This window comes from Camelus dromedarius, chromosome 31 (genome assembly GCF_036321535.1).
Source record: "Camelus dromedarius isolate mCamDro1 chromosome 31, mCamDro1.pat, whole genome shotgun sequence".
Lineage (NCBI taxonomy): Eukaryota > Metazoa > Chordata > Mammalia > Artiodactyla > Camelidae > Camelus > Camelus dromedarius.
This window is the reverse complement of record NC_087466.1, coordinates 24,353,508-24,366,184: the sequence shown is the minus strand read 5'-3', so window position 1 is coordinate 24,366,184 and position 12,677 is coordinate 24,353,508. Positions and strand designations below refer to the sequence as shown.

Sequence of the window (12,677 nt, the reverse complement as noted above, 5' to 3'; positions counted from 1 at the left end):
AATAGGGACATGTAGCATTGTCCATTTCCCCCAAATTTATGTAATGATTTAACATAATTCCCTGAAAAATCCCATTACTATTTTGGTAAAAATGCATATGGAAATAAAAGTGAACTTCAACAGCCAACACACACACCAAAAAAAAAGTCATTTTAAAGCATTACTAAATTCTTAACAGCGTTCTGTGATGCTAGAGAATTAAAATTCAAACTTTCTTAGCTCAATCCATTTAGAAAAATAACGGTCAGCTCTAACCCCCTGAGCTCTGCCCACCCCCACACCTCACACCATTCTCAAAAATTATTCGGAGGGGAGGGGAATCAAGCCATAAAAATATTTTTAAAACATACGAGAATATTTTTATAACCCAGCAGTGAAGAAGAGTTTCCTAAATATGGCATAAAACCTAGAAACAATATTTATTTTTAAAATACAATAATTGAAAATTTTACTAAAGAGAAACATTGCAATAAAAAACTGAGATAAAAAATGTTTGAAGCATATATGACAAAAGGCTTATCCATTCTTAAGAATTCTCACAAATCAAAGAGAGCCAAACAACCCAATCCACCAAAACCCTGAGCATATCTCTTCAAGGCAGCTCACGAGTAACGAACTAAACATTTGATTCAATTCACTCACTCCTAGCCTATGTTAACGAAATGGGGTTTCCTATTGCAAAAATTAGTAAAACAAAACGAAACTCCAAGACTTGAAGCTGAATTTTTCAAGCATATTCACTTATAAATCCATCACTCATAATAAAAGAAATGCAAATAAAAACTAAGCTGAACTATGACTTCTCATCTATCAGCCACACAAAATCCAAAAGCCAGACAGCTGTTGGTGAGGCTGTAGGGAGCCAGGCCACTTAGCTCTGCTGCAGGGTATAAGCTGTCCAGCCCTACAAACGGCACCATTTAACAAACCACACAGGCTCTTACCCTTGTTCCCAGCAGTCCCACGACAAATTCACCATGAATATCCAACTCCAAAATGAAAACACATAGCACAGAGTTATTCACTGTGGCGTTACTCGTAAATGCAAAGTACTGGAAATTAGAGACATGCCCAAAATATTTCAGAGACTGGCTAACTGTGTTATGGTACATTCACTTTAATGGAGTGCTGCATAGCTGTATGAAAAAAGAGGGAGACCTCATGAAACGGTGTAAAGCAATTTCCAGAACATATACTGTTAAGTCAAAAAAGCAAAGTGCAAAAGACTACATACGGGGCAATAAGTTTGTATAAGAAAGGGGGAAGAGAGACAGACAGGTGGACTGATGCATGGATAGAGGTATCTTTCCTGCATTCTTTTTCCAAAAGCAAAGCGATATGTCCCAACAAACAAAAGTCCTGGACGGCTTCACTGGTGAATTCTACCAAACATTCAAAGAAGATTCAATGCATATCCTTCCCAAACTCTTCCCAAAAAATGAAGAGGAGGCAACACTCCCAAATTCATTTCACAAGGCCAGCATTACTGATATCAAAACCAGACAAAGACACCACAAAAAAAGAAAATTATAGGTTAATATCCCAGATCAACATAGATGCAAAAATCCTCAGCAAAATACTAGCAAACTGAACTCAACAGCACATTAAAAGGATAATAAACCATGATCAACTGGGATTTATTCCAGGGGTGCAAGGAAGGTTCAACATCCACAAATCAACCAATGTGATAAACCACATTAACAAAATGAAGAAAAATCATATAGTCATCTCAATAGATGCAGGGAAAACATTCGACAAAATTCAACGTCCATTTAGAATAAGAACTCAAAAAACAAAGTGGGTACAGAGGAACATACCTCTACATACTAAAGGCCACATATGACAAGCTAACATCACATTCAACAGTGAAAAGCTGAAAGCATTTCCCCTAAGATCGGGAACAACATAAGGTACCCACCTACTCCTGCCACTTTTATCCAACATACTATTGGAAGCCCTAACCAGAGCAATTAGACAGGAAAAAGGAATAAAAGGCATCCAGGTGGGGAGGGTATAGCTCAGTAGTGAAGTGCATGCTTAGCATGCACAGGGTCCTGGGTTCAATTCCCAGTACCTCCATTAAAAAATAATAATAAATAAATAAATAAATATATAAATGAGCCTAATTACCTCCTCCCCCACCAAAAAAAATTTAATTTAAAAAATAAATAAAAGGCATTCAAATTGGAAAGAAGTAAAACTGTCATTATTTTCAGACAACATATTATATACAGAAAACCCTCAAGACTCCACCAAAAAAAACTATTAGAGTTAATAAATGAATTCAATAAAGTTGCAAGATACAAAATCAAATCAAAATACAAAACACAAAGTCAAAATGCAAAGTCTGTTGCATTTTCACATACTAAGAACTATCAGGGAAATTAAGAAAACAATCCCATTTACAACTGCATCAAACAGAATAAAATACTCTGGAATTTCCTGGCCAAGGAGGTCAAAGACCTGTACACTGAGAACTGTAAGACACAACACTGATGAAAGAAACAGATGACTACACAAATAAATGGAAAGGCAGTCTGCACGCATAGATTAATATGAAATTAATATTGCTAAAATGTCCATACTACCTAACGTAATCTACAGATTCAATGCAATCCTTATCAAAATCCCAATGACATTTTTCACAAAAACAGAACAATTTAAAAATTTGTATGGAACCATAATATATCATGAACAGACACAGTGATCTTGAGAAGGAACAACACTAGAGGCCTCAAGCTCCCTGATTTCAAACTACATTACAAAGTGTCAGTAATCACAACAGTCTGTTATTGGTATAAACACAAACCTATATAGGTCAGTGGAACAGAACAGAGAACCAAGGAATAAAGCCACGCATATACAGTCAATTAATTTACGTCAAAGGAGGCATGAACTATGGGGGAAAAGACAGCCTCTTCAATAAATGGTGTTGGGAAAACCAGACAGCCACATGCAAAGACCACTATTTTACACCATACACAAAAATTAACTCAAAACTACTAGAAGAAAGCACAGGCAATTAAGCTTCTTGGCATCACTCTTGAAGATTTTTTTCTTTTTTTTGACCTGACTCCAAAGGCAATGGCAACAAAAGCAAAAACAAACAAATGGGAGACGCCGAACTTAGAAGCCCTGCACAGCGAAGAAGACCATAATCAAAATAAACAGCCAGCCTACGGAACGGGGGAAGACATCTGCAAATCACGTATTTGATAAGGGGTTAATATCTAAAATACATAAAGATCTCATGCAGCTCAATATCAAAAAGAATCCAATTTACAAAGTGACAGGATCTGAAGAGACATTTTTCCAAAGAAGGCACAGGTGGCCAACAGACACTAGAAAAGACACTCAGCATCACCAATCGTCAGAGAAACACAAATCAAACCACAATGAGATACCACTTCACACCTGTCAGAATGGCTATCATGAGAAAGACAACAAATAACAAGCGAGGATGTGGAGAAAGGGAGCCCTCACGCACTTCTGGTGGTGCAGCCACTATGGAAAACAGTATGGAGGCTCCTCAAAAAAGTTAAAAATAGAACTGCCATATGACCAAGCAATCCCACTTTATCTAAAAAGAAGAAAACAAAATCACTAATTTGAAAAGATATACGCACCCCTATGTTCATACACAGCATTATTTACAATAGTTAAGATACGGAAGCAACCTAAGTGCCCATCATGAATGAATAAATGAATAAAGACATGATGTATTTAAAATGGAGTATTACTCAGACATAAAAAAGAGTGAAGCAAAAAAAAGCAACAAGTTCCATGCTGTATAGTGCAGGGAATTATATTCAGTATCTTGCAGTAAGTTATGGTGAGAAAGAATATGAGAACATTTGCATGTTCATATATGACTGAGGCATTGTGCTGTACACCAGAAATTGACACAATATTGTAAACTGACTATATATATATACACACACACACACACACAAAGAAAAAAAGAATGGAATCCTGCCATTTGCCACAACACCGGATGGACCTTGAAAGTATTATGCTAAGTTAAATAAATCAGACAAGAAATAAATACCATATGATCTCACTCATATATGAAATCTAAACAAAACAAAACAAAACTCACAGATACAGAGAACAAACTGGTGGCTGCCAGAGGGGACGAGGACTGGGCAGTTGGCTACATGGGTTAAGGGATCAAAAGGTACAGACTTCCAGTTAGAAAATGATTAAGTCATGGGGGTGTGGAGCATGGTGACTACAGTCCATACTACAGTACTGCAGATTTGAAAGTTGCTGAAAGAGGAAATCTTGAAAGTTCTCATAACAAGGAAAAAAATTTGTAACTCTGTATGGTGATAGACTGTAACCAGACTTGTTGTGGTGACCATCCTGCACTGTATACAAATGTGAAATCGTTATTTTGTACACCTGAAACTAACATAATGTATGTCAATTACACTTCAATAAAAACAGCAAGCAGATACATACATATCTGCACATACATTTTTTTCTTAACAAATATATTTCTTAGTTATGTCCACCAAAAGAGTCTGGAAGCAGTAACACCCCGTAAATATCTGCTTACTTTTGCCAAAAAGAAATCCAGGAAGGATACGCCAGAAATGCATGTGGGGGTGACCCACAGGGGGCGGGTGCAAGCAGACTGGTGGACAGTGAAAGGCGCTTCTGAGCACACCATCTCGTATCAGTGTGACTTTGAGAATCATGTTAAAGGGTTACATATTCAAAAAGCAAAATTAAATCAGTAAGGATGAAGAACTTCCTAAAACTGAATATAAACAGAAACAAATCTGACTCTGGAAAGGACAACATAATCACCAAAGGAACAGAGAAGGAAGGACACGGATCAGCCCCATGGTGCTGGATAAGAACTAGGAGTCATATCGATACATGAGTTTTTCCTTGTAACACATTTCCTAATTCTGCTTCCTGAAATGGCCTGAAAGCAGTTACGTCCCAGTAGAGCGGAGGAACCCAGGGTCAGAGAACTCTACGGAACACGCAGCAGCACACACAGCCTCGGCCGGGGCCGTGATGCAGTCTAGGGACAGAGGAGCTAGGAAATTTCAGGACAGTGGTCTCGGCTGTTTTATCTCTGTCTTTGGAAAAATTCAGTCAAGCCCTCGTTTAACATTATCTGTGTTTCAAACTAAAGTTACTGAGTGGACTAGCAACAAATCAAAGTAAGACTATGTAGAGCTTCTCCTTTCAAACTGGACTCTCCCCAGACAGATGCACACACACTGAGACTCCTGAAAACCAGCACGGTTGAGACTGGCAGGCCTGGTAACGGGCACAGGAGGGTTGAGGGCAATGCTCAGGGCACCGCCTGAGTGGCGTCCCCAGCAGTCCGCACAGAGCGGGCCTCTGCGTGGCTAAAATGTGCTCAGCGATGGCCAGGTGCAGTCTGAGGACCACGAGATCCAGACACCACCACTGTTTCAGGTCTGTGAGAAAGCAGCTCCAGGAGAGCCAAGGCGGGGCGGAGACCACTCCACCAGCAGAGCAGCGGCAGCCAGGCCATGAGAACCTTCATCCCTAAACACCCCGTGTCTAGCCACATGAAACCTCCCTCTTCTCCCAAAAAAGCACGGCCATCCTCCAGGACGTCCCTCCGCAGAGAATGCTCTCTGGTAACTTATACTCAAGTCGCTTCGTAAGTGGTCTTTGGGGGGAGGGTATATCTCAAGTGGTAGAGCACACGCCTAGCGTGCCTGAGGTCCTGGGTTCAATCCCCAGTATCTCCACCGAAAAATCGAATAAATAAATAAAACTAATTACCTCCTCCCTGCAAAAATAAATAAAAATAAATAAATACGCGGTCTCTGTGTTGTTCCAAGTACTGTGACAGACCCTAAGAAACAGACCAGCCACCTCTGCCACAGGGAGTTAAAAAAAAAAAAAAAAAAGCTTAAATACATTAAAAACTATGCTTTCACTTACCTTGAAATGCTACCCAAAATTTTTAAAAGATGGATGGACGGATGAAGCAGGTACAGCAGAAGGCTAGGGGGTGGGTATACAGGTGTTTACTATAAAGTTATTTCAATCTTCATGTATCGTTGAAATTCTTCACAGTAGAATGTAACCATCTACATAAGATGGCAACACCAGATGTCACTTAACAAATAAAGGACTGCACTAAAGATTCTATTTCCTAACAAAAGGTTCATTCTTCTCCCACCTCAGAGCAGATTATGAAGGCTCTGTACTAGTTCCTACTCACTAGTTCCTAAAATGCCTAATTTCCAAATGACATAAAACAGCCTGAGTCTAAGTGCTGTGCTGGACGCGCGACACCGCGTGCTGTACAGAGCCGACCTGTCGGGGTCCGCCGTGCAGAGACAGGGAAGCCCAGACACAAGCTCCCAGGAGGCCTTGCAGTTTAACAGGCTCCGGTGCCACAAGCTGAACATCACGGCAGTTGGGGGGGGGGGGGGTCCTTAGCCTGAGAGACCAAGGCCCCGTACTACAGCAGGTGGGGTCCGCCTCGGCGCGAGAAGAGCACCTACCACAAACCGAAGAGGTGCTTTCTCAAACACCAGGCAGCAAAGTTACAAACGCCAATTCATCATTCTGCTGCTGCTGCTCAGCTATCTTCCCCATCGTCCCCTAAGAAGTCCACTTAGGCCTTTCTCTCCTAGCCACCCCCCCGTGAAATCTTACTACCACAGCAGGACAGTTCACCCGTGATGCCCTATGACCCTGCGGGAGGCCACAAACCACCGTCGTGTCTGATACTTCACCCTCCTCCCAAGAGCCAGTTCTGGCCCCTCACGGGAAATATCATTCTCACGGAGAATGCAGGCTCTAGTGTGTAGAAAGAGACCTGGAAAAACGGCTACTGAACCAGGCAGCTGGGGGAAGCCAAGAACGAGGAGAAAGGGCAAAGAGGACCCCACCGCCCTCTGGGCACTTCTGCACTGTTTGACGGTCGTGCAATTACTTGTATTAAGACTGGCGACGATCCAAATGCCCTTCAACAGGTGAATGTTAACCTGTGCTCTGTCCACACTGCGGACTACCACTCCACAAAGAGAGACAAACCCCTGGTACACGCAGCACCCTGGACTAATGTCAAATGCATTACGCTCAGTGGAAGAAGCCAGACTCAAAAGGCTCCAACCCTGTGTGAGTGCCTTTCACTGACATCCTGGGGAAGCCAGACACACACAGAGGGCAAGGCTGCCAAGGGCTGCGGGAGGAGCTGGCTGCAGGCTGGCAGCGCAAGGGAATAGCTGGGAGGGAGGAACTATTCTGCACCCTGACCATCGGGGAAATCACACAACTGTCAAAGTTCTCCGAATTCTACACCAAAAAAAAAAAAAAAAAAATGAAAACTACATAAAAGGTAAAATAGTAAAGTGAGGATACTTAAAGACCTTCCCTTCCACTCAGAACATAAAATGATTTTTTGAATTAATTTCTACAATATAATAATGCATTAAAACAAGACAAAAAATTCCGCTGATTAGAAATAAAGCAGAAACCACAGATGGGGCGAGGCTGAGATGACAGGCCCAAGGGATGCTCTGCTCTACGGGCAGTGAGCACTCCAGCCCCTCCTGGCGGCTACGGAGCAGAGCCAGGCTCCAGAGGGAGACGCCCCTCACCTGGAAAAAGAGGCTCAACTGGCCGCAGGTTGCAGCCACAGTCAGCTGCTTGCCTTTGCAGAGGGAGAAAGCAGACCCGCCAAGCGCTCACTGCCACCGCACTGGGAATGGGGAACCCCAGGGGGATCTGCAGACCTCTCTGGATGGGGGGGGGGGGGTTGGCAGAGATAGCATCAATACGAGAATTCACTGCCAGGAAACAAGATGGACAGATCCTGTGAATGGCCCACGTGAAGAGACACCACGCTGCCCCTGCAGGATGTCCAACTTCGCAGGGGGCCCCATGAATGCAGTCTGGTAGCTGAATCCCTCCTTGAATGGCCTCAAGTGCTCATCCCCAGCTTGACTCCCTTCTCTTCACTTCTACCTACGAAACCCGAAGTCCACAACAAACTTCACCCCGTGTGTGAGCCTAGAAAAGGCAACCTCCCTCCTCTAACGCACTGCATGTGAAGTCTGCTCCTCAGCTTCCCCTGTAGTTTTAACTACCCCTGTATGCCTAGGTCCTACCAAATCCACCTGCTTTAGGAAAGAACCTGTTTGTTGATTTACTTACTCAACAGTATTTATGAGGCACTGACTCCATCAGACACTATCTGAAAGACTGTGTGCACAAGCGTGAACAAAGCGCAGTTCCTGCCCCAAGATGGGCAGCAGGCAATGAACAAAGCAGTAGGTGCCAGACCGTGAGCACGACGGCGAAGCTCAGGGTAAGGGATGGAGCCCGTGGGTGAGCGGGCGAGGTGCTGGGTTAAACAGAAGACTCTCTGAATTGGAAACTTCTGAAGAGAACTGACCGACTGAGAGGCAGGCCTGTGGTATGTAGGGACCCGATGTTCCAGGCAGAGCCGACATGTGAGCAAGCCCTGAGCGGAGTGTGGCTGGAGCCAGGGAGCAGGGGTGTCGGGACACGAGGTCACAGGGGCAGCAGGGACCTGGGTACAAGGGGCTTCATAAACTCCCTTAAGGACTGGCTTATTTTCTGAGGGAGATGAGAAACCACGGAGGGCACCACCCGGATCTGTGCTGAGAGTCACCTGCAGAGCCACTTAGGTGAGCAGAAAGCAGGTCACTGGAATAACCCAGGCGAGATGACATGGGGGGCTTGAACAACTGTAGGCAAGAGGGCAGGAGAAGCAGTCAGCACTCAGATCGATTTTTAAAGTGCTGACCAATCTAATGCAGGATGTGGAAGAAACAGAGATCACACAAGGAGTTCTGACCTGAGCAACAGGAGTAATGGAGCTGCCTCCGACTGAGACGCCAACAGTGTAGAAGCAGGTTTCAATCAAGTAAAAGTGACTGTTTGGAAAGGGAAGATCCAGCCAGGAAATACACATTCAAGACATTCCTCCAACAGTCATGACCCAGGATGAGATCGCCCAAGTGTGCAGACCAATGAGGAGGGGGATCACCCCAAGGCATTTTAGCATTTATACGTCAGGGAGATGAGAAGAAACCAGCAAGGACACGGGGGTAGAAGCCAGCAAAGCAACAGGAGAACCAACAGAGCTGTGTCTCACTGCCACGGAGAGACAGTGACTCAAGGAAGCCATGGGCAGCCCGGTCAAAGGCTGCTAACAGGGGGACGTGGCAATATGGCGGCACCTAACCCCAAGAGAAGCTGTTTCACAGTACAGGTGGGACCAAAAGCTCAGCTGAGGCTGATTCAAGAGCAAGGAGGAGAGGAAATGGTGACAGGGAGCACGCCACTGTTCCTAACTCCTACCTCCAGTATAAAAGGAAGCTGAGACCTGGAAAAGGTAGAAATAGCTGGAGGGGCTGGCTGTTGATGAGGAAGAATATTCTGGAGAGAAGATAAGCTGGAAGCCATGGCGTGGAAAAGGCAAGAAATAATGGTTCACACATACTACAGCACTAACAGCTATCACTGTGGAGGACGGAAAGGCACCTGATCACGCTACCTACGTGTTTTTAAAAGCATATAAAAGTTACATTATGCAATCCCAATTATCAAAAAAAGAATTACATAGAAAGAAAAAAGGGCCACAAAGAAACTGCTAATTGTGCTTATCTTGGGGTGGAACAAGTTAAGACTTTTTAAATACATTTTTTACATTTTTCTCCCAACCATTCAGGAGCATATTTATATTTCATTGACTCCCCTAAAAAAAGTTACCAAAACCATTTTATTGTACCTGTCACGTAAAAAAATATTAACAGAACGGGGAGAGTATATAGCTCAGTGGTACAGAGCGTGTTTAGCATGCATGAGGTCCTGGGCTCAATCCCCAGTCCCTCCATTATAAACAAACAAGCAAACAACCCTAATTACCTCCCCCTCCAAAAAAAGAGTAAAATGACAATAATAATAATTTTTTTAGAAAACAAAAAAGTTTAAAAATATATCAACAGAAGATACAAAACAATGAAGAGAATAAAACTCGCAACCCCCAGGATAAGCACTACTAGCATCTCGCTGTTGTTTTTCTGACCGACGAGGTGGCGTCTCAGCAGGGACGAGGGCCGCAGCTCTACGGGAACGCGTCCCGGGCGGAGGGAAGGGCAGCGCCAAGGCCGGGCGGAGCGGGCTGAGCCGTCCGGGGCTGCAGGCGGGCTGCGAGGGAGCTGGAGACCGGAACCTCGCGACGGCCGGGCCGCGCCCCAGCGTGCCCCGCGGGCGAGTCGGGCGAGTCAGCTTCCCTCCGCACCCTCTCCCACAGCTGCGAGCGACCACCTCGCGCCGAGAAGCAACGCGGCGGGGCTCCCCGTCCGCGGAAGCCGGGAGGCCAATCACAAGGAAGCCCCGGGCCCACAGCCGACTCACCGCGCGCAGGGGCGGCGACGCGAGGCGCCCGCGGCCCAGCGCCTGCTCACCGGGAGGAGCCGGCGCCCGCAGCGCCGCCCGCCGCCGGCCCCCGTCACGACGCGCCGGGCCCCGCGCCGGGCCAGTCTCGCCCACAGCCGGAGCCTCGCGGGGCCTCCCTCCGGCGCTCCGCGCCGCGCCCCGGTGCTCCAGGGAGGGCCCAGGCCGGGGCGCGGGCCCCGCGACCCCGCCCCGCGTCCCCGCCGCGCCCACACCTACCGGGGCCTGGGCCGCGCTCCTCCGCGTTGGGCTGGGCTGCGTCCGGGTGCAGGCGGCGCCGTTCCGCTCGACACATCCGGGGCCCGGGCGGAGGAAGCGGCGGCGCGCCGCTACGGCGAGCCGGAAGGGACGCGCGCCCGGCGCCCGCAGACGTCGGCGGGGCGGGAGGCGTCGAGACGGCCCGGAGGGCTAGAGAGGCGGGGCGAGGGCGCGGGCCTACGGGCCGGCGGCGGACCCGCGCCAGGTTTGCGGAGAGTGGAGTATGCGCCGGACCGGGGCACCTGCTGAGATGCCTCCGCGGGAGCGCCTGTCGAGCGCCGGCTGTGAGCCCGGGGAGGGGGCCTCAGGACCCCGGCGCTGGGATGCCTGCGGACGCCCTGGCGGGGGGGCGGGCCGGCCGAGCAGGGGTCTGCGGGGGGGGAAGGGACCCCGCCGGGGCGGGGGGGCGGGGGAGGCTCCCTGCTGGGGCCGAGAGGGGAGCAAGCGGCGCAGAAAGGGGGCGGAGGGCGGAGGACCGCATCCCTCAAATCAGCTGGGCTTTCCAGCAGATGGTGCTGGAAACCGGCCTCCACCTGTGAACACCGGGTTTGGACCCCAACCTCGCACTACATGCAAAGGTGAGCTCCAAATGGACCCAAGCCCTAAGTGTGAGCGCAGAAATGACCAAACTCTCAGAGGAAAACGCACATGACACCAAAAGCACAAGTAACAAAGGAAAAATCAGATACGTTGGATATCACCAAAATTAAAAACTTCTGTGCTTCAAATGACACCATTAAGAAAAGGCAACCCACAGAATGAGAGAAAATATTTATGAATCATACCATATAAAGAACTTACAATTCAAGAGTTAAAAGACAATTTGTATGTGTATGCACGACTGGGACATTGTGCTGTACAGCAGAAATTGACACATTGTAGCTGTAATTCAATTAAAAATAAAATATAATAAAAATTGTAAAAAGTGTTAAAAGACAACTAGTTTTTAAATGGGCAAAGGACTTGAATACATGCCTCAACAGAAGATGTACAAACACATGAAAAGATGTTCAACATCATTAGGGATCAGGGAAATAAAACCCAAAAACCACTAGGATGGCTTGAATCAAAAAGTCAGTAAGTGTTGACAAGAATGTGGCGAAATCTGAACCCTCAGACACTGCTGGTAGGAATTTTAAATGACGCAGCCACTTTGAAAAATGGTTTGGCAGTTCTCCAAAAAAAGCTAAGACTTAACATGACCCAGGAATTCCACTCCTAAGCAAATACCCAAGAGAATTTAAAACACATATCCACACAAAAATGCGTGTGAAAATATTCTTAGAAGCATTATTCATAATTCCCAAGAAATGGAAACAACCCAAATATCCATCAACTGATGGCTTACATCTAATGGAATATTACTCACCCAAAAAAGGAAGGATGAAATATTGACACAGGCTACAACATAGAAGAACTTCAAAAACATTACACTTAGTCGAGAGAAGCCAGATATCATATGGCCACATATCATATTCCATTTATATAAAATGTACAGAACATGCAAATCCACTGAGATGGGAAGTAGATGAGTGGTTTCCAGGGGTCAGGGGTCGGGTGACTGCAGCTGGATGTGGGATTTCCCTTTGAGGTTTGTGAAACCGTGAAATTAGGTAGGGCTGATGGTTGCACAACTTTTTGAACTTACTGAACACCACTGAACTGTGCACTTTGAAAGGATAAGTTTTGTGGTGTGTGTGTCATATCTCAAAAATCCATTAAAAAAAAGAAATGAGGGGTGAGTCATAGCTCAGTGGTAGAGGGCATGCTTAGCATGTGTGAGGTCCCGGGTTGAATCCCCAGTACTACCATTAAAATTTTTTTTAAAAACTAACTTGCATAAAATTTTTTAAAAATTAAAAAAAAAATACAGGATAAAGTGATCAATTCCTCAGCAAAATGCAGACGCAAATGATCTCTCTGATGTTAAACACACTGAACATTTTAAAAAGAAAAAAACATGGCTATAAAAGAGATGAGAC

The 12,677-nt window shown here is 45.9% G+C and overlaps 1 protein-coding gene across 14 annotated transcripts in view; it reads right to left on the bottom strand.

Annotated features, from left to right (window-relative positions):
* Window positions 1-10,766, bottom strand: part of EP400 (E1A binding protein p400) — a 98,573-nt gene extending 87,807 nt beyond the window's left edge. For 13 of the 14 annotated variants that reach the window (XM_064481333.1, XM_064481338.1, XM_064481337.1 and 10 more), the window contains exon 1: window positions 10,657-10,766. The gene's annotated coding sequence lies outside the window, so the exon portion shown is untranslated. Of the gene's footprint in view, window positions 1-10,398; window positions 10,418-10,656 lie in introns of those variants that run through there. The other variant, XM_064481334.1, reaches the window with a different exon arrangement.
* Window positions 10,767-12,677: the final 1,911 nt, after the last annotated feature.